A 20604-nucleotide genomic window follows, 5' to 3' on the forward strand; every position below is an offset into this window, starting at 1 on the left:
TACGCCGAGAAAGGCTTTCAATTCCTTCTTGGTGCTTGGCGGCACAGCTCCTTGTATCTTATCAGTAATGCTCTTACTCATCTGCAGCATACCTTGCCCAACAGTGTGGCCCAAAAAAGTGGTAGTCGGACAGCCGACCGCACATTTCGCTGGTTTTATAGTTAGACGAGCCGCTCTGACGCGCTCAAACAATCTCTTGGGGTTACCAAGTGTTCTTCCCAAGTTTAATTAGCGACGAGCACATCGTCAAAGTAATATAGCACATTGGGAATCCCCTCGGTGACGACTCGCATTAACCGATTAAATACTGCCGGCGCAGTCTTGATGCCGAAGGGCATAAAGTTGAAGTGGTACAAGCCAGATTCACATGAGAAAGCCGTGAGCTCTTTCGACTGACTGGCCATAGGTACCTGCCAGTATCCTTTAGTAAAATCAAAGCGCGAGAAGTAGTTGCATCCCGTAAGCTTAGCGAACATCGTATCTGTGCGAGGGATCGGCTCACAATCCGGAAGTATGACCTTGTTCAGTTGTCGGAAGTCAATACACAAACGCATGGTGCCATCTTTCTTCTTGACGACCACTATGGGCGAGTGATAGGCTGACGTTGACCTTTCAATGACACCTAACTGCAGCATGTCCTTCACTTCCTCCTCGACGGCACCTTTGACAGTAAAAGGTAGCGGGTACTGTCGTACCTGTATGGGAGCCTCTGATGTAAGCTTCAACTCACAGTGAACAATGTCAGTCTTCCCAGGTACATCTGAGAACACGTCTCTGAATTCTTTAAGAACTGCTGTGGCTTGCTGTCGTGCATCAGCGTTGAGCTCCGATGCTATGGTAACATTCGCCCAGTCCTGTGTCTGTTCTAGTGTGATATGGGGCACTTCGTCGGACTGAACCTCGTCTGTGTCACTTGGCAACGTCGTGGTAACGCCTGCAACCGTTCGTTGGCTTAGTGGCTTGCGCTCCTCATACTTCTTTAACATGTTCATGTGAAAGAGCGTAACCTTGTGGCCCAGGTTTACTAGGTAATCCAGTTCGCTGCGTTTCTCAATAACAGGAAAGGGGCCCTTCCAGGAAAGCACCAGCTTGTTAGCATCGGCTGGTAACAACACCAGCACCTGGTCACCAGGGACAAGTTCGCGCTGTCTCGCTTTCTTATCGTAGTACCCTTTCTGCAGCTTCTTCACCTTCATCAATTCTTCGTGTGCGAGCGCACAGGTGCGTTCTAAACGTTGCCGCAGCTCCATCATATGCGTGTATGTTGTCTTGGTCTCGTCATCGAGGCGAGGGTTCGTCCAGAGCTCCTTCAGAACAGCCATTGGCCCTCGCACGTATCTACCATATAATAATTCAAAAGGAGAGAATCCAGTGCTACATTGGGGAAGCTCTCGGTAGGCGAACAGTAACGAACCAATTTAACGGTCCCAGGTTTTCGGACGCTCTTGACACATTCGCCCTATCATGCTAAAACGCATGATAGGGCGAATGTGTCAAGAGCGTCCCATTAAAACGTTCAATCAAACCATTGGCCATCGGATGGTATGGCGTAGTAGGCAGTTGTTTGAATGAAAGCAGTCGGCTGAATTTTTTCATAACTGCCGACATGATAGACGTGCCGCGATCACTGATGATCTCTTTAGGTATGGCGACGTGAGAGAACATTTCCAGGAGACCTTCCGCAACCTGTTTCGCTTCAATGGAGGGAAGTGCTACCGCGTCGGGGTATCGCGTCGCAAAATCTATCATTGTCAGTACGTAGCGATTGCCCTTTTCAGATGTTGGTGACAATGGGCCGATAATATCAATGCCAACTCTCGTAAACGGTGTCTCGATGATAGGCGTGGTGCCCAAGGGAGCGCGTCCCACCAGGTGGCGTGGCACCACCCGTTGACAGATGTCGCAAGGTTTCACGAAGCGTTTTGTGTCGGATTGGACACCCGGCCAGTAGAACTCTCCAGTGACCCTGCTTACTGTCTTCGTGATATCTTGATGGCCGGCTAAGATGCCTTCGTGGGCTAGTTTCAGCACCACCTCACGTAACTGTTGTGGTACAACAAGTTGCTCCAAATTAGTTCCATCTGGCAAGTTGTGCTTGCGGAATAAGGTTCCGTCCCGAATGAAAAACACCGTTTCTCGATCGTTCGACATGATTTTCTTGCCAACCGCCTCGAAACACTTTCGCAAAGTTTCGTCATCCACTTGATATTTTTAAGCGCCTCACTTCCCACTTGTAAAGCAGGCAGAGTCATCACAGGTAAAGAAGGGTGCTTCTTCGTTTCTCCTGCTTTTCCCACGAGGACTTCTTCAGGTAGGGGCCACTTTTGCATGGCTTCATGCGGTGGCTCATACGCTTCCTCCGCATTCGATCTTGGTTGGGTTGCGTGCAAATTGCCAGATACATCTTGCTCACCATTGACAGCATTCCCTTTGCTAGAGTCTGTGAATGGTGCACGCCTTGTTTCCACATAGCCATGGTCATGCTGTGGTGCTGACTCATTCATAGGTAACGTATCCGGCAATGCCGCGCCCTTGATGTTGCCCAAAATTACGTCGTATAATGGGTCGGTCATCGGTCATACACTTAACGAGTACTTCCCCAGTAAACAATGTACATTGCAAAAGGACTTTTGCCTCTGGGAGGTATCGCACAGTACGGTCCAGTAAGTACACTGGGCTCGTCGTTCCCGTGAACTTCTCCTTCGGAACCAAGGATTGCCGCACGACGACCATGTTGCAGCCGGTGTCTCGAAGCACATGCACTGGTCTGTCCTCTAGGAACCCCTCCACAACAGGCATGTCAGCGACTTCAACGTTCGCGGATTGTCGACTTGATGTGGCATTGACGATGGGTATTGTTCAGCCGTCTTGGAGAACAATGTAGCCACTCTTATGGTGTTCAGGTGTCAAGTCTTCGCGTTTTTTCGATAGCATACATGATGCCTGGTCTTTGCCAAATTTTCTACCGGGGCATCTGTCACTTCTGTGTCCACTTTGTTGGCATACTCCGCGTCGGCTGAAAGTATTCCCTTTCGTGCGGGACCAGCAGTCGGCTGTGCGATGGCCTGCCTTGTCACAAAGGAAACAGCGACTTGCAGGCTTCTCCGTCTTCTTCGCGGACTCCGGCTTGGACACCGAAGGTCCCGGATCCTTGGGAATCCGTTCTCTTCATAAGTTTGTGAGCGCCTGTGCTTCCATGAAGTTATCGGCAGTCTCGCAAAGCGAACTCAGCGTTTTCAAACTTCTCTCCTTGAGAAAGATCCTGAGTGCCGGAGAACAACCCTTCATGAATTGCTCACTTATCATCAGATCTCGCAGGCTAGCAAAGCTTGTCTCCGATTTTCCCACTTCAAGCCAACGGTCAAAGTAGCCGGAAAGTCTTGCAGCATACTGCAGACCAGTCTCGTTTTCTTCGGGCTTCGCTTTACGAAATTTTTCGCGGTAGCCTTCCGCAGTATAGCGGAACCTCTGAAGAAGCGCCGCTTTCAGCTGATCATAATTCAGCACAGCTGTTGGATCTAACCGGCCTATGACTGTTAGCGCTTCTCCTGTCATGCATAGGCTAAGCGAAAGAGCCCACTTTTCACGCGGCCACCCTTGACACGTGGCGACCCGTTCAAATCGCTGCAGGTACGCGTCGAGGTCGTCCCGAGCCTCATTGAAGGGCGGAATCAGTTTATGAGGACTGCAGACCTCTGTTATTCCTCTGGCGCTCATGCTGGATCCTCCTTGTTCATCAGCCACCATTGGCTGTACCCTGCTTGCGCTCTCCTGAAGTCGAAGCTTCAGTTCGAGGATCTTCAGCTCTTGTTCCTGCACGTTCTGCTGCTGCTCTAACAGCTTCTGCTGCCTCTCAGCGTTTTCTTTCGCGATCTCGCGCTCCCTAGCCCGCTCATCTCGAGCTTCAATGCACTCTCGCTCAACCCACTCTCTGAGCTCCTCGTTCTCCAACCCTAGCTGTCGGCCAAGTGCAATAAATTTCTCCCTGTCCATGACAAAGGCTGCGTCTGAGTAATGGCTTCAGATTTTAATAAGCCATCCTGGAATCTTCTGATCCTGGCAGGCTCGCCAATTGTGGTGGTTCTTGGGCCCTCAGACGGAGAAACCCAAGAGAAGGACAAGAGAAACATTTATTGACTTCACACACAAAACGATCACAACACGGTGGCTATCTGTACAACACACTGGCTCCATAATTCAGTCATACAGTCCTTATGTCTACGCGCCCGCGAGTAACCCACGCGTCCTCACTACTCGCAAGTCTAATTCCGTCGGGTGTCACTCACGCTCCCGCTGAAGATGATGGCGTCGACGACGCAACCTCGCCACGGGAAGGTTGCCAAGCGCACGCGAGCTCACGAGCAGACCATCAGCTGCTCGTGCTGGACCAGGCGGCCCCACGCTGCGGCCGACGCAACACCGAGGTCGCACCTTCAATTGGCGGTTGTGCCGGACCGGCTCCGACGTGGCACCGTGGCCACGATCTCGGTGACTGGTTGTGCCGGACCCGAGTCTGGGCAGGATCAGCCACTTGCCCTGGCCCGCACGCTCGTCCGCCACAGGAACAGCATGTCAGGCCCGGCCCGGAACAGCCACTCGCCTCAGGAACATGCCACGCTCGTCCCGGTTGGGTTGGTGACACCCGCTCGTTGGTTCGGTCCCCTGAGGCCCAACGCCTAGCACTCTTGCTAGCTGGCCGCGTTCTTCGTCTGCCCGTCGCTGTTCCGAAACTCACGCGCTCACGTTCATCTGACCCCGTGCACACTTTCGTCTTCGTCGGTTATTTTCCGCTGTCGATTTCACTTCCAGTTTCGATTTTGGTTGTGAGAAGCACTCTTACCACAAGCACCCTTCACATCCGCTCATATCAAACATCGTAAACCATACCGGAGCGCAAACACCATTTGTACCACCAGCACGTTTCCAGGCTTCCTGTGTCGGCACATTGGCCACCGGACCTACACTACCCGCCATGGCAGCTTGAGATACCAACTATTGGAACGTCAATTGGACTTCGCAGCAAACATGAAGCACCTATCGTTGCCACACAGCAGTTGGCATCACACCATCTGTTTCACAGGTACCAATGCTACGCTCACGTGTACACTGACGGCTCCGTCGCCAAAGATACAGCAACATCACTATTTTTAATTCCAGAATTACGCAAAGAATATGCATATCGATTAGGCCATCTCTCCATTTCGAAAATATCAGAGCTCAAAGCGATATTTCTAGCCACAAGCTTTAATAAACTGTCAATGACATCAAGGAAACGGGTGGTATACACAGACTCTCTGGTGGCACTCGCATGTGTGAAAACCGCTACTGCGAGACACATTTGTGTCCGTATTGTATAAGCTTACTAAAAGAGCTTTCAGAAGCTACGAAGTTGAATGATCGAGCGACCTTTCAGTGGCTTCCCAGTCACTGCGGAATCAAGGGAAATGAAACGGCAGATGTGTTGGGGAAAACCGCTCATCATTCTGCGCAAACGTGCCTTATTCCTGTATCTTAATTAGGTGTAAATAGAATTGTAAGAACAACGAAATGTGAATTATGCTTGTTCACCTGGTTTACATAAAAAACAAAGGAATCGGTCCTATATGCTGTTGATCACAATCTTGATTGCTAATACATCGTAATTTCCCAAGGCGTATCGACACACTCATACTTCGCCTAAAACCCCTATCACACGGCCACCACCAAACTCTGTTAAAATCCGTCAACGTAAAGCTCCGCTAGGTAGTTCGACGGAGATGGAGTTGTATCAGTGTCACACGGCAATGACAAGGTTGCAATAGTTGCCGCGAGGGGGCTCAGCCGGCACTGTTCGTGTTTCACAGAAGTATTCCGATTTCATCTCTAGGTGCTTTTCTTGTCAATCTTCGGTAGGCATTTTTTACGAAAACACAATAATAGGTACGTCTCAAGGCAACAAATCATTAAAAATTATGTCAAATGGAAACAAATTCGCTAATTGTAGCAATGTTGGCAGCGAAGCTCGCCACCTTTGTGCTTAACGCTAAGTTTGATTACAATTGCGCTTTTTTCGGTGACTAGTTTATTTTGTAGCCCGCGTACCAAAGTTCTTGTGTTTCCTTCCCTCCTGGGCGCATCTCGAGTCACTCTTCAAGTGGGTCTGGTCCTATTACCCAATCCTGCAGTCATTGAAGCAGGTGAAAATAATGCAGCGCTGTCAGTCCTTCTTCTTTCGCGCCCAAGGAAACATGGCGACGATAAGAACCGCACGCATGGACGATGGCCTCCGCAACGCGCCAAAGAAACACACGTTATGAATGAGTACTGCAACCAAAGAACGTTTAATATTGCCAAAATGTATTGATTGTTGTCACTGCGGCAATTTAGTGCTCGAAATTTTTTTCTGACCTTCCGCTACTGGGAACGAGAGTACCTCGTTCCGCTGCAAAGGGAGATCGTCGAACGTCCTTTGCGAAATGCTCCGTTTACCTTCGTTTGTGTAAGGGATGCCGTGTGACACGGACCGCATCTCCCTTGTCGTAAGGACGAAGGAGCTAAACGGTGGTCGCGGGGGCTTGTGTGACAGGGGCATAAGACTCTGAACTGCTTACACAAAGCATTTTCTACTTCTTATTCCACGCCCAACTTCTTCAGCATATTCATGGGCCCACGACAACAAGGATATCTATCAGCTCTTTCTTGACTGTCCGAAACACGACATACCGAAGACGACTCGAACAGGAGCATCATACGTTAGATCCTGAGCGGCCGTTTGTGTTAGGAAAAATACTAGGTCCTTGGTCATCTAAAACAAGCGGCAAAACAATGGAGGTGCCGCAACGCCTCTTAGAAGAAACAAAGATTTGTGACCACTACTGAGCGGACTATAGATAAATGCGAACGTGGCGATGAAGTGTTTGTTCTGCCCATAGGAGAACATTCGCACTCTCCTACGTAGGACTATATATATGTATATACGCTATTTTATTTTTTCTGTTAATATTTGTAACAATCAAGTGAAAAGGGGTAGCCGTCACCAGGTAAGGGTGACAATGACTACTTTGTTTCTTTTCCATTTCAATAAAAAAGCATGCACCGGACAACAGTGAAGTGACAACTGTCCAAAGAAATTTGTTGTCTGACCGGCTGACTGACTGACTGTGAAAGCACCGCACTTAAAGCGTGCCATCCAAACAGACAAAAAAATGGCAGCATATCCATGGAGTGAATGATGGATAGTGGGGCGAAGCATCCGTCCGTCCATCCATGCGTGTGGCCGCCCGTGAGTTCATCCGCCCGTCCTTGCGTACGTCTGTTCGTGCGTCCGCGCGTTCATCTGTGCGTCCGTCCCTGCTTTCGTCCATGCATCCGTTCCTGCGTCCGTTCATGCGTCCATCCGTCCATGCAGCCATCTGTGCGTCCGCCCATGCACCTGTCTGTGTGTCCGTTCGTCCACCTATTCAACACTCCATGTACCAACATCTCGCGTTTTTTCATCATATATTCCTCATATAGAAGCACCGACATCCAGCGCACATTCAAAGGACTTAACGAGAAGAGGCACACGCACACTTTCTTACGGCTTGCTCTTCGTGTCTTCTTCCCACCATTAACCACCTCGATTTCATGGTATATACTAGTTAACTGTATTCAAGGCACTGCGGCCCAACGCTCGCTAAACCTTTCTAAAACCTAGGAGGTTACGCCCAGCGAGTATAACATAGCAACCCTTTCTTGTCTTCTGTGCGTTGTTGATCAATAAAAAATTCGCAGCGTGCGCGTTAACAATAAATTCCCCTGTCTCCTATTCCCCCTTAGCAGCCATTGGCATGTACATTGAGCACTATATTTTATTGTTCCACAACGCACAGAAGAAATCTCTCACCGGCACCACCTTGAAGGTCAAAATGTTATACTTGTTACACACCACCACAACGGATACGAGGGACAAACGGGAGTCGCTATAGGGAGCTTCGCTCCTAGAATGCAGAAAACGAACGCACGAGCATACACAGGGCCAGCCCGAACATTCACAAAATCTCACTTTTTTGTGTGTGAGCAGCGCTATCCTTATGTAAACGCCACCGCGGGAGCGAGCGAAGTGACCTACCGGCGCTCCTGTTTCACGAGGTAAGGGCGCGCGCAACGCTCCGCAAGGGGCGAGTACCTTTACACCACGTTCAACACGCACCCTGCGCACGATCTTGTTGCGAAGCTCTCAGATGCTGAGCTCTCAGGTATGCCAGCGGTACGTGGCGTATGTACCCATGCAGCGCACAATTTAGGGTCACTTTTGGTTTTAGGGGCGAAGCTCCTTATAGCGGCAACACAAGTTTTCGGGCACAAGTTTTTGGGCGTCATAATTGACAGGAATCTATCATGGAGCGATCACATTTCGTACATGAAGAAATGGTCAATAGACATCTGTAACATACTGAAGTTCTTTGCAGTGAAGACTTGGGGAATGTCTCCCAGTGCAATGCTACAGCTTTACAGGGTACTTTTCTTGGGTTTTCTGCGGTACAGTTTACCGGCATTGACCAATGTAAGCAAAACAAGCCTTCGAACGAGTGTTCAGTCCCAGGCAATCTAGATTCGCCTCGGCTTGCCTCGTAGTTCGTCGACAATGCCTACTATAGCTATCGCCGGTGACCACTTCATCACGATACATATCGACGTTGAGGCACTTAGGACACATATAAGGCATATTGCTCGGACACCCTGCCACCACCTAGCCTCTTTACCAGCAGACAGACCACGTTCGTCATTTTGCCAAACGGTCACCACATATCGCGGTTCTTTGCCAACATGCTTCACACCCACCGCCAGGCCTTCGACTCCTCCTTGGTGCTTGACTCAGGCTAACATCAGGCTAACTACACCTGGCATCCAAAAAAAGCAGATATGTCGTCACCTGCTCTTAGGCAGCTTGCTCTACTCTTGTTATACGGGACGTATCAAGGCTGAATACACGTATACACCGACGGCTCTGTTTTACAGAAGAATTCAACGACATCATTTGTTATACCAATAAAAGACACGACAAGAAAATTCTAGACATCCCACCTTACGACATCAACGGGATCAGAGCTCACAGCTCTTTGTGCCGCATTGCAATTCATCAGCGATCAATAGCCACAAAATTGGACAATTTTCAGTGACTCAAAGGCGGCTTTGCAATCTCTTCTATCATCTTTACGCCACGGTCTTCTATCACCTTTACGCCACGGCCCGTACGAACAGCTGGTATTTGAGATTGCAGAAAAGACTCATGAATTCATTGAGAAAGGACATAAAATAGCCTTTCAATGGCTTCCGAGTCATTGTGGAATAATTGGCAATGAACGGGCGGATCGAGCTGCCTGTTCTGCCCATACTGAAAGCGATCAAATATCGATTCCGCTTTCCAGAACTGACGCTGCACGGAAACTCCGAATGCTTGCTCGAAAGCGCACCACGTCACAATGGAACGAGTCTCATTTCATCCATGCACGGTTATGTACCTTAGGCCCAACTCTCAGTCTTCGCATTCCTCCGGAATTACGCCGACGAGACGCTACTATGCTGTGCAGATTATGGTTGGGCGTCGCATTTACCAATGCGTACGCGTTGCGCTTAGGAATGGCTGACACTGCTGCATGCAACCATTGTGGCAGTGACGAAACAACTTGGCACATTCTGTGTGAATGCCCACAATACTGCTCGCAGAGACAGTCCCTCTGCAATGCACTAGATGAACTGGACAACCAGCCTCTTTCGGAAGAAAGAATCCTGCGCTACCGACAGGACTTTATGTCGCAGAAGAAGGCTGTGAAGGCGCTCCTGCGCTTCTTGCGATCAACCAGCCTGTCCAAACTACTGTGATCGGAACTGCTGAATGTGCACGCATGTGATTTTTTAAATTTATTTTATATCTATTTAATTCTATCCTCTTTCCGACCCTTTTCCCCACCCCAGTACAGGGTAGCAAACCAGTTCTAGGTTAACCTCCCAGTCTCTTCCTTTTATTTCTTTCTCTCCCTCTTGACACCATTGTCAGTTAGAGGAAAATTATTGCTGCAAAAAAGTTGATGGGGAAATTTAAAGGGACGACCCGTTACCAAGCCAGCATTGATCAGCTTGGAAGGACTGGTCGGAGGAGCTTCAGCAATTAGATGACTTCACCGTTAACAGAAGCTAAGACAACAGGCAAGCTGAAGTGAAAGCATCGACTCTACATGTGTTCTTTGATGCAAGTTCAATAGCCTATGGAGCAGCAGCATACATTGTAACAGAATACTCCGACGGAAGCGATGAAGCCAATTTAATCATTGCTAAAGGTAGAGTCGCTCTGGTCAAAAAGATTACACGAGAAAGATTGGAATTGTTGGCTGCCACAATATCAGACAGATTGGCCAGTCATATAACTGAGAACTTCATCAGAAAACTAAAAAGTGTGAAATTCTGGACTGACTCTCATGTCGTATTATGCTGGATAAAGTCAAACAAGACGAAAGATCTGTTTGTTCACAACCACGCAGCAGAAATCAAGAGCACGTTCAACGAGTGTCAATGGGGCTATGTTAAAAGTGATGAAAATCCTGTGGATGTGATGACAAGGGGGATGACGATAAAACCTTTGCTGAACAGTGAATTGTGGTGGAGAGGACCCACGTGCATCAAGAATGAAAAACAAAGGCCTGGTTATGATATCACGCAAGAAGCGGACAGTGATGACAACAAAGACGATGAAAAGAACGTGACAAGCTTAACTACCACCACGAGTCAAGAGAAGATAATTGATGTTCACAGGTTTGGATCATACAAGAAGGCGTTACGAGTTACCGCGTGGGTGTTGCGTTATATAGGACACCGACGAAAAGAAAGGAAAACAGGTTCACTCACAGGAGAAGAATTAGACAAGGCAGAGTTTGTGCTGATAAAGCAGGAGCAGAAAACGTTACAAGATGCAGTGACACAAATATATGACAACATGAATCTGTACGGCACGAACATCTTTGAACACGATCAAAGTGTCCTAAGAGTAAAAGGAGGGCTTCAGTGGAGTGATTTGAGCTTTGATGAGAAGCATCCTCTTGTTTTGCCAAGAGTAACTTTTCAAAACTCCTAGTGCTGAACGCGCATTAAGTGACAATGCACGGTGGCATCGCAACTACATTGACACATCTAAAAACGAGGTTTTGGATTGTGCGTGACCGACAGATAAAGAAATATGGTATAAAAATGCATCACATGTAGAAGGTTTATTTTTAGACCGATGGCCCGAGAAATATCACCACTACCGGCTGACAAGATAACGCAGACGAGGCCATTCGACACAGTTGGTATAGACTTTGCTGTACCGCTAAATGCTCGAAAGGAGAAAGGCGACAAACTTACAACGTTCTACAATGTAATATTTACGTGTGCAGTAACAAGAGCCATACAACTGAAGTTGGTGAAGAGATTATCATCAGAAGCGTTTATGCAAGCATTCCGAAGATTCGTAGCTAGAAGAGGATTGTGTACAACTATTTACAGTGACATTGCAAGAGCGTTCAAGAAATCTGAGAAAGCGATGAACAAGGTATCGAAGATGGAAGATGAAAGGGAGCAACAGTATGCCAGTAACCTGAAAATAAAATGGAAGTTTATTGTAGAGTTAGATCCATGGTGGGGAAGATTTTATGAAAGACTGATTGGAAGCCTTAAGACGTCCACGGCAAAAACTATAGGTGCTCGACCTTTGAATGAAGAAGAACTGCGGACTGTGGTTGTTGAACCAGAAGGAGTAAAAAACAAACGGCTTCTTATTATGTGTATGACGATACTAACGAGCCACAACCCATCACACCAGCGGACGTTATAGGAGGCAGGCAAGCAATGAACAAGCAGGAAGACAACAGAATTGGAGAATACAGTTGCTGAATTACTGGAGTGCAAGAAGACAGGCAATGATAACATGGTGGATCAGATAGAAAAAGGAGTACCTGAGGGAGCTCAAGTGTGCCAGCAGAAAATAAAAGGTCACACAACTATACAATAAGATGTACTTCTGCTTGGAGAAGCGCGAAAAAGAACACAGTGGAAACTCCGCAAGGTCGAAAAGATTTTACCAGGCAAGGATGGACTAGTGAAAACATGCTTGCTTCGTACACCTGAAGGAAAACTGGTCAAGAAGCCGATTCAACTGTTGTACTCGCTCGAAGGTTGCTTCGGTTGAATCTGGTCGGCGGGAAGATGTAGAAAACAGATTTAAGATGGAGCTCGGAGACGAGGAGGAAGTGAGCAGGGGCACGTTCTGTATAGTTTTTTTTAATTCTCGTTCTCTCAACAATAAACCGAAGACGTATCGGTTCTGCGGTCTCTCTGGTCCTTCTGAAACAGCTTGCATTCTTTTGCTAGTATCTGCTATCACAAAGTCACGAAGAGTTGTCCCTACCAGCTTCAGTTTTCTACCCCAAAAGTTCAGAAGAATCAATGACTCACATTAGATGGCCACTTCAGTGACGAGTTCTTCGAAGCCACCAAAATTCTGAAACCTTATTGCACATGCCATTACTTTGTGGACTGAGTTCAAAGTGCTTTTTTAATTTTTTAGGAATTGTTCCTTTCCACTAATATACCTATCATCAGGGCTCACCTTATCAGTCTGCAGGAGTACATTTAGCGGAAGAATTTTCATGCGAATATGAATACTGTGCATAAACATAGCCTATTTCTATTTAGAGCACTATATCTTTCACGTCCTGTCAGCCACTGACTGTGTGCTGCGAGTGCTCTATGAGCACTCACACCACGCGTTGATTGATGTGTGGGCTTTAACGTCTCAAAACCACCATTAGCTTATGAGAGACGCCTTAGTGGAAGGCTCAGGAAATTTCGACGACCTGGGGTTTTTAACGTGCACCCAAACCTGAGCACATGGACCTAAAACATTTCCGCCTCCATCGAAAATGCAGCTGCTGCAGCCGGGATTCAATCCCGTGATCTGCGGGTCAGCGGCCGAATACTTTAGCCACGAGACCACCGCGGAGGGGCAACTCACACCAAGCAATGTTTACACGCGCGCCTCTTGTGGTGAAGCGTAACAGGCGCATTTGACTCAGTGCTGTTAAATTTTTACCTCTTCAATTTAGCAAAAAGCTCGGCAAGGAGTGTTACTGGGTTATATCATGGCTTAAGAAAAATTGGTTTGGGCATAAAATACCGGGACAAAGCGAAGGCACTTTTTTTGTTAAAATGTTTCTGCATGAATTGGGCCACCGACTGACCTTACCAACTGACAGGCAAGTGCTTGCCACGTTTTTCTATGTCACTTGTTTTTTTTTCGTCAGCGTCTTTTTGATCAATACCTATGTCTCTGAAGTAAAAATCTTGGTCAGTGGTTACCTAATTCCCACGTGCCTTTATAAACTGTCGCATGTAATATTAGTATTGCTGTACTCAAAGAGCAATAAATTTGTTGTTCCAACGTCGAATACACAAAGTTTTTATGTTGTAACACAAAAACGAGCGATGTTTTTGAAATTCTACGAATTAACTAATTGATTATTGTTAAAACTCCACCAGTGCCCACACACGACGTGGTGGGAGGCAGGAACAGGGGGTCACCAACAATGTTGTTGTCGTTAACCCTTTAACAGCATTTTTTTCATCTCGTTCAACCTACGTACTTCCTACCCCCCTTGTTCAGCGTCATTGTCGCGAAACTTGCTTTACCAGACAGGGAGCCCATGGATCACTATAGCTGCGGCACAAGTTTTTTTTTCTTTTTGCTCCCGCCAGCAGAATTCTTCAGCAAGTGTCAATGTGTTGACTTGTGTCGCGGAAAATAAACATAGTTTGTCAACATCATATATGCGAGATGAACAAGCAGCAAGATTCTGGCATTGTTTATCCCAATGAATATGCGCAGCAAGCAGCCAGTGGTCTTGTGCCTTCATATTGGACTCGCCGCTGCATATTAGGAAACGTGTTGACTGTTCTTACGTCTGAATGATCAGATTTGTGTTCTCCTTGCCGTGCATTTACTAGTGACCATCGCTTTTGTAGGCTTGTGCTCTTGGCAATTTATTCGGCACACGTGGTCAGTTCGGTTTATTTCTATTACCTTCACTTGAGATAAGTAATGCGTGCCTGCGTGCCTACCTTATTCAGATGTAAATACCTTGTGGTGCCTGTCTTGATGTTTAGAGGCGCGAATCTCCTTAGGAGGGGGGGTAAGGGGGGGGGGTGTTTCTTCATCTGTAGAGCGCCGCCTCTATGCCGTTAGTTACCTGGCAGCTGACTGAGAGTGTAGTATGTATATAATGACCTTTAGTTCATGAACGGCTCACTAAATGGCATTGCGTGTGTATCTAGCACGGTAAGGCACCGCAACCACAACAGCGGAGAAGAAAGAGAAGGCACGTTCACAAGAAACAGATTCAGCCAGCTCAATGGTCAAAAGGCCCAGCTTCAGCGAAGTATTGGTAGGGGTTGGAGGGGACAAAGCAGCCAGCGTCACAGGTGCAAGTAACGTCCAGGTTCGGGGCACTCTAGAGCAAAAGTCACAGCAAGTGAAATCACTGGGGACTCCAAATCGAATCGATGCGCAGAAGCAATCATAGAGAGGGCAGGAGGTGACAAGAGGGTTTCAATAGAAACGTTCCCAGGACGTAAGCTGGGAGCAGTCATGAGGCAAGCGAACGCAAACCTCACAACTAAAGCTGATGGACGAAACCTCGTAGTAATTGCGGGAGTTTTAAACGATGTCCTAAATGAAAATTCGGCAGGACTATTGACACCACTGGAAAAAGGTGTCGATCACATGCGCGCTATTTCCTTTCAGGTACATGTAGTGAGTCATATGCACGATACCGGAACTACCGGTACGTGATGGTAACCAGCAAAGAGCGGTTGTCAACGCAAACAAAGAGAAATCACCGATGAGCCGAGAGAACGGCTTTGAGGAGGTGGAAATGAACAGAGACGTGCATAGGCAGGGTGGTTTTCAACGAGACAGAATTCTTTTCGATGGGAGGCTAGGTCATGAGGTGGGTTGGCGACTTGCAGGACGTGCAGTAGCTTTTTTGTTGGGCACGCGGGCCCTTCGGGCTTCTAAATAGCTAATAACGAGGAAAACCACCAGGGGGATTCTTCGACAGGTGGTATAGGCAGATACGTTTTCAAAGGCACAAATATCTATGACACGTAGAGACCAGGGCAGAAATCGACGTAGCCACGAGGGCCAAGCCAATTCAGACGTAGGGTATATCAACATGCAGGGTGACAGGAATAAGCTGAAGTGGGAAGAAATAGAAGAACAGCTAAAAAATATGAACCTCATGGTATATACGTTTGTATAAACACTAGAAACACATCTTAGGGACATGGAACAACCACTTAACGGTCCGCACTACGCATGGGAATATTGTAATAGAACATAAGGCAGCAGAAAGGGAGTGGTATTGAGGCATTCATTCATAAAAGTTCAGACTGGCAAAGGATCAAGCAGGAGTGCAGGCAACATTTATAGCTAAAAGAGAAAGTGACACGACAGATAACGCACCTGGGTGTTGTATACTTGTGGACAGGGGCAAAATTCAGAGACGAAAACCAAGAAATGGTGAAGTGCATAGAAAATGACATTGACGAACTAGAAGAGTTCAAGGCAATTATATTAGGAGATATGAATACGCACATCTAAGGTATCAATGTATATACTGACCCAACTGGCAGAATGCTAATGGATATACGTGGAAGGCATGATTTAATCATTTGCAACAGCACCGCCGAATGCGGGTCTGTTGCAAATGGGCAGATAACATGGAATGTAGGAAGGCTGCTGTCGACGATAGATTATGATCGGCTAAGGGTGATGGACATAGATCGAGGTTCAGAAGCTTAGGTAGTGATTACAAGCGTATCAAGCTGCGTTTTGGAAGAGAAATTAAGCTGTAAAGTAGGCATTATGAGCAACCACACGGCAATATTTATTCAGAAAGGCAAATAGAAAGAGCAACTAAAGAGATTGAGAAAATAATCACTGAATATACGGGAACAGAGTGGACGTACACATATTTAAATCGATTGTTTAAGTTAGAGTTTGCAAAAGTACGAGTCAAATCAACCGGGAAAAGCAGACACAAGCCCAAGAGTAGGTGGAATGAGGAAGTTGAGAGAGCCATAGCAAGACGTCAGGAAGCCTCCAGAGATTACAGGTATGCTGAACAGAGGGGTGAATCGGAAGATGATGTCAAATGAAAATGGGATAACTTTTGAGCTGCAGAAGGGAAGCGCCCGATCTGATCAGTGAAAATATTAGAAGAAAGGGGCCCCAATGAATGGCGCAAGTAAATAAAAAGGACAGAAAGGCAGCTGCAAAGGTTCGGAGCCATCTCGATTCTCAGAGTAATAAGACTAGCATGGAACGGAGGTTTATAACTACAGTTCAAGCGGTCAGACTGGAAGGTGATGAGACAATAAAGTATATGAAAACAGTCGTGACAGAAAGCTTTAAACAGAAATAAAGTTCTGCATGCACCGTATCAGATGAGGATGGACCAATTAACACAGTAGCTTCACTGGGACAACAAGCTTTTTTCATGTCGCGTGCAGGGGTTGTTTCTTATATACTACCCGTAAGTTATCCTGGGAAGAATTGGAATTTGCACTTGAATGGTAGCAGTAATATAAATCACAGTCATGTGGTATGGTTGCCTAAAGTTTTCAAACCAACTCAACCTTATTTTGTTGAAGTTGATAAACAAAAAGGGGGGGGGGGGAAGAATCTCCGCTTAAAAACTAAACGTTTTGCCATATATTGTCTGATTTGTTATCACTCAAAAATGCTAGTGATATCATTGCTAGGTCAAATTATTGTAGTCTTCGGCCTATAATCATTTTAAATTTAATTTCTACCGGGTGCGGCAAACTCAATTGCCCGGTCAGCTTGAAATTTCAGAATTTCGTTGTGATATTAGTACTCGTTTCTTTTTATTGATAAATTTGTATTGTATTTTTATGTCATTTGTTTTAAAGGTAATTCGTGTTTTTTATTTTTTGTATATTGTAGTAATGAGATGGAAATCTTTTTAGATGTTCATACATAAGGAGCAATCGTGGAATGGTCCTAATCTATATTCTACACTTTTCGCCACCATTAGCCGTCGGTGGTTGATTTAGGCGCGCAAGAGATGCTCTCCGATGAATCACAGACGGCTAATAGCGGTTAAAAGCATAGCATAAAGTTAATTGTTCCGTGATTGCACCCAGAGGGAACAACAATATTTCTTGGCCAATCTCTGAGAGGTGGTATGTGTGAGTTGACAGGCCACAAACCGTGTGGCCTGTCAACTCGCTTTATGTGACATGAGTCAGTTTCTCCTAAACAGCAAAATAAAACAAGATGAATGCCAGCTCCATAGTGAAGCTTTATTGCTGTTATGTACTTTTAACTAGGACCGCCACAGCATTTTGGGGCAGCCAGCGATCGAGTCTAACACATGAGTGACGTTCTTCCTTAATGTGAGCCCTGCGGAAAAGATTTTCTTCTCGAAATACAGAGTTCGAGATGGAGCTAGAAACACGAATTTGCAAGCTTCCTAATGCGGGCGGTCATTCAGCGCCAGTATCTCGAGGTCTACTCGCGCAGCGCCATCATGCGGCAGCGGTGAGCGGAGGTAGGAGCGCGCGCTCCACGGCCTGAAGAGAGCGTTCGCCCGGGCACTGAAAAAAATAGAGGAGGCCACTGACCGACACCGTGCATGTTCCCCTTTTACACAGCTGCTGTATATAATGACAAAGTTAATGACGATGAAAATACTGGCCGCCTCTTTTTCGTTGTATGTCAGTAATAAAGAAGTTTGATGAGTGAAATAGTCACTACTTTCTTTTATACAGGCACTGAGATGACAAATATTGTAGAGGTTACATCCCAAACAGAAGGAGCTACATGCAGCTTCTCACAGCTTGACAAATTATCGCTCGTTCGTTGAAAAAAGTCCTCACTCGTTTCCTTAGAAGTGGTTAGTATAGTTAGAAACTGGCGTGCTCGTTTGTTACTGCGTCGTGCCACTGCGATTTTCAGCCACCGAGTGGTGCTCTCTACTTTTTTCCTCTCTCTCTTTTCTTAAAAATTACAATTTGACACTTGCCCTAATCATTTTTTATTCGGTAGCCTGCAATACATTCGTGCAGCAGGCAGAACACTGTTTGTTGTCTTACTTTTATTGTTTAATATTATATATTTCCCATACAAACCTGTCTGTCTGTCTGTCTGTCTGTCTGTCTGTCTGTCTGTCTGTCTGTCTGTCTGTCTGTCAAGAGTTGCAACCACTGCACTTCCGTGACGTGTTAAGATCAACCAGAGTCGTCAAGAACTCTGTATTGTTCACAAATTTTGATTAGATGCTTGAAAAAAAAAGCATCTTTTCACAGCAGTGGCATTACCTGCAGTTGAACGAGCAGGCCTTGGTTGTCATCGAATTTATAGCTTCAAGCCCTCATTTGATGCTACATTTTATTGTATTAGAGTTCTCTAATTTTCTTGAAGGTACGATCACCCTAAAGACGTAATCAACCTTCACGGGTACATTCAATAAAATATTGCAGCTCTGACGCGTGCCTTATCATTTCAGCGCAGGGGCTGCAGTTCACAACTAGCAATGCAATGCAACTAGCAACCCGCAGTTAAATCAACTAGCAATGCTCACGCAATCTTATGCATTTCGATTATATAAAAAATAACCATTTATATATGCTTTCACATTACTATGCACTCTTTGGTGGATCGATAGGGGGCGCCTCGACAGGTGCGCGCCGCGCCCCTTGTGTTGTGGCGGGCGTGCAACGTTGATAGTCGTAGCAGACAGCAACGCCTAATTGCTTTGATAGCTATCATGGCACAAGCACCCATGGCCGGCAGGTTAGTGCGTGCTTCGAGAAGAATTTCAAGATATCGCAGGGGGACGATCTTTCGCGATACCACCAAGAATAAATGGGAAAACCTTCACAAAAACAGCCACGTTTTTTGCGTTACTGAGCGCTTTGCTGCCCGTCGCCAGGAATGACGGCTAAACGCGTGTGTCAGGTGTGCGTAATGCATGAGGCTTGCTGCATAACTATCAGGGCAAGTTGTCATTCTTTCGAATTTAGATTATTATCGGTGCTTGCCCACTGCTCGCATATTTGCAAAATACTCGGAGTGTTTAGAAATGTCGATGGCTCCATGGTCACTCGCTGTGGAAACTGGAGTGCTCGTTTGTTACTGCGTCGTGCCACTGCGATTTTCAGCCACCGAGTCTCGCGAAGTGCTTTGCTAGAAATTGTCGCGACATCGTCGCTCATAATGATCATAGTCTTTACCTCGCCGCTCACGCAGCTCATGCTAAGAACTTGAAGCGCGGGCGAGAAAGAGAACGCGAGAAGATTTTGTCCGGAGAGGACGGCGCATGCCCCGTTCCGTCTTTCCCTTCACCCTGTAGAGTGCTGACGACGACGGCATGGTCACTTCGGCCACCGCCACGTGTCTCTCGTTCGCTATAACTTCTTGCATTGTTTATGTTGCTTTTCGAAACAAACACCGACATACACATCCGTCGCTAGAGCATTCGCAAAACATCGTTTCTTACCGTGTATAGTTCTGCTGTACTCTACGCCCTGCATCATTTCTTCCTAACATACAGACTGTTTAACAGTCGAAGAAAAAGGCTTTTAAATGAATCAAATCCGAAAGATGGGATTCAATTCATTATTTCCGGCGGTTATTTTCTTTGGAGCTAGAGCACTTGGTTTTAGACACAGAAGCGTTTGGGATGCCATATGCGATTTTCTACGCGAGACGAAACAAATTGAATTGTAATGTTATGGAAGTGAAACTTATTCTACAAGGACATTACGCTTTTTTTCGTGAATAAGGTAATTATTTAAAGATAATTTATTGCTAATTATTTTGATATTTGTAAACAAAGTAATTAATATAAGAAGGCACCATTTATATCTTGGCCGATCAGAAGCCTCTCCAAGTATCTCCAAGGTGCCTTGCACCAGTGTAATATGGACCAACCAACCAACTGACACACTAGCTCGATCCTATCGAGTGCGTCTACGCTGCCGAGTGGATACTTGTGTTTACGGTGAAATGCTACGTACTACAGTTGGCCCCTTCACTGATGGACCCGTCAACTCAGGAAAGCACTCATTGACCTCGCATTACATTCCTCAAAACTGCGAACCGTACACGGCGAGGTGGTAACTAATAGGTACCATTAGAATGTCCCATCAGCCTTGATCTGAAATAAAATGTCTTGCATGCGTTTCTCTTCTCACCAGCGCTATGGCAGCAAGGACATCACGCGAGATTGTCGCACCTGCAGAGGGTGTCTCAGACCAATTAAAGCATGCATCGGGAGAATGCGAGACTGCAGGGGAAATAGGAACTCAACACTTTTACGTCACACCTTGATCCACTTATATCGCTGCCCACTAAAGCAGGAAGAAGTCGAGAAACTCTGAAATTTCGTTCCCGCAGGACAAAGTATGTACCTGTTGGTACAATCGACTACGGAGCAGTTATTGATTCAGCTAAACAACGTGCTAGCGAACGTTGAGGGAGTGTTTCGTTCTGCTCGGGCTCTGAACGTTTGTCCTCTCTGACGGCTG

This window comes from Rhipicephalus microplus, chromosome 5 (assembly GCF_043290135.1).
Source record: "Rhipicephalus microplus isolate Deutch F79 chromosome 5, USDA_Rmic, whole genome shotgun sequence".
NCBI classification, from domain to species: domain Eukaryota; kingdom Metazoa; phylum Arthropoda; class Arachnida; order Ixodida; family Ixodidae; genus Rhipicephalus; species Rhipicephalus microplus.